The sequence below is a fragment of the Mandrillus leucophaeus genome, unplaced genomic scaffold (genome assembly GCF_000951045.1).
Source record: "Mandrillus leucophaeus isolate KB7577 unplaced genomic scaffold, Mleu.le_1.0 Scaffold420, whole genome shotgun sequence".
Lineage (NCBI taxonomy): Eukaryota > Metazoa > Chordata > Mammalia > Primates > Cercopithecidae > Mandrillus > Mandrillus leucophaeus.
In genome coordinates this window covers 359255-361583 of record NW_012104477.1, presented here as the reverse complement: position 1 = coordinate 361583, position 2329 = coordinate 359255, and the positions used below count along the sequence as shown (strand labels likewise).

Here is a 2329-nt window from a genome sequence, read left to right as displayed (position 1 = left end):
CTTTCTTTCTTTCTTTCTTTCTTTCTTTCTTTCTTTCTTTCCTTCTTCCCTTTCTTTCTTTCTTTCTTTCTTCCCTTTCTTTCTTTCTTTTTTTTTTTTCTGTTGCCCAGGCTAAAGTGCACTGATACGATTAAGGCTCACTGCAGCCCCGACCTTCTGGGCTCAAGTGATCCTCCCGCCTCAGCCTCCTGAGTAGCAAGGACTACAAACGTGCACCATCACACTCAGCTAATTTTTTTTTTTTTTTGGTAGAGACAAGGTCTCACTATGTTTGGCCCAGGCTAGTCTCGAACTCCTGGCCTCAAACAATCTTCCCACCTCAGCCTCCCAAAGGATTACAGGCATGAGCCACTGCGTCAGCCAAAGGACTGAATTTGAAAGACTAATTCCCTGTTTCCATTTGTTTGTATTAGAATCACAACTGCATGAAAGATTGAAATGGGTTTTAAGAAGAAGTATAAACCCTTAATTCTCAGCCCAGATCCCTAGAAAGAATAAGAGAAATCCAACGTGTTATTTGGTCTGTGGTCAATTTGTCACCCGATAAAGCAGACTAAAGTCAATCAAGAAGCATTTCCTGAGTTCCTACTCTCCTCAGCACTGACCTTATAATGAGGTAGAAAATACAGTTTCTCTCCAATTGAAATTTGCCAATTATGTGAGAAAAGGATCTCAAAAGAGTCAAATAAGAGAAATTACTCCTTGGAAGAAACCTCACCTGTGGACCTTTCTCCAGTTGAAATTTCAGTAAAAGCAAAGCTGCTGGTACCTTCTGACCATGGAGCTATAGTTGGTATCTCTGCTGGCTTTGGCATTAATGGGAGAACGGTTTTAAATCCAACAACCCACCTTGCCAAAGTCCTTTTTGCTCAATTCTTTGGGTATTTTAAAAATTAGCATATTGGGTAATAGTATTTCCTTATCCAGAAGCAGTTTTCCAAATTGGGTCATCAAGGTATTTATTTTCTGGCAGTTTTTCTTAATTGCCACTTTTCCCTCTTTTTAGTTTCCTGTGTCACAGAAGAGTATTCACAAAATCCAGTGTGGGAAGACAGAGGTCTTTCTCCACTTTCTTCTCTTTGTGTCTTTCTATTCTTACCTGTTTGGTAGGAGGTCTTCCCAAAAAATTGCACATAGATATTACGTTGTAGGAAGTGATCAACATTATTAGCAAAGGAGATGTTTGCTTGTCTCTTGTGAGTTCTCTCTAAAGAATGTAAGGACAGAACAAGCAAGACTTGACTGTACCAGTGGAAGGAGGTAATGATTCTGGGAGAATACAAGGACATGAATAACACCAGAAGATCAAGGGTGAAGGTCTTCGAGGCATAAAATCTCTTTTTTCATACAAATATGTATTATTCTGTACTTTCATTTAAGCTTACTATTTATTGGAAGTCTTTCCATATCAGGCTTGCTTTTTTTTTTTTTTTTTTTACAGCTACACAGTATTTCATTGTATAGATGGACCATAATTTATACAATATAAATGGCTGTTTGACAGCTATTAACCTTTTGATATTGCAAATAATGATGAATTTATTAACCTTGGACATATGTCTCTTGCACATGTACAAATATATCTCTAAGATAAATTCCTACATAAGAAACTCCATGGTGAAAAAGTATCAGATTTTATAAATTATTTGTTTGTTTGTTTGAGACAGAGTCTCACTCTGTCTCCCAGGCTGGAGTGCGGTGGTGTGGTCTCAGCTCACTGCAACCTCCACCTCCGGGGTTCAAGCGATTTCCCCTGCCTCAGCCTCCTGAGTAGCTAAGATTATAGGCACACGCCACCACACCCACCTAACTTTTCTATTTTTAAAAGAGACGGGGTTTCGCCATGTTGGCCAGGCTAGTCTCAACCCACTTACCTCAAGTGATCTGCCCACCTCAGCCTCCCAAAGTGCTGGGATTACACATCATGGAAAATTGGGTATCCATCCCCTCAAGCATTTATCCTTTATGTTACAAAGAATCCAATTATACTCCTTTGGTTATTTTACAATGGACAACTAAATTACTGACTATAGTCCCCCTGTTGTGCTATCAAATACTAGGTCTTATTCATACTAAGTATTTTTTTGTACCCATTAACCATCCTCACCTCCCCTCACTTCCCCTTCCCCACTACCCTTCCCAGCCTCTGGTAACCATCCTTCTATTCTCTATCTCCATGAATTCAATTGTTTTGATTTTTAGATCCCACAAATAAATGAGAACATGTGATGTTTGTCTTTCTGTTTCTGAATGATTTCACTTAGCATAATGACCTCCAGTTCCATCCATATTGTTGCAGCTTACCCTGAGTTATAAAAGATTCACCAGA

At 39.1% G+C, this 2329-nt stretch overlaps 1 protein-coding gene across 1 annotated transcript in view; it reads right to left on the bottom strand.

Annotated features, from left to right (window-relative positions):
* Nucleotides 1-908, bottom strand: part of LOC105548751 (serum amyloid A-4 protein) — a 5545-nt gene extending 4637 nt beyond the window's left edge. The window contains exon 1 of the mRNA XM_011992933.1: nucleotides 719-908. The gene's annotated coding sequence lies outside the window, so the exon portion shown is untranslated. The remainder of the gene's footprint in view (nucleotides 1-718) is intronic.
* Between the last annotated feature and the right edge of the window lie 1421 nt (nucleotides 909-2329).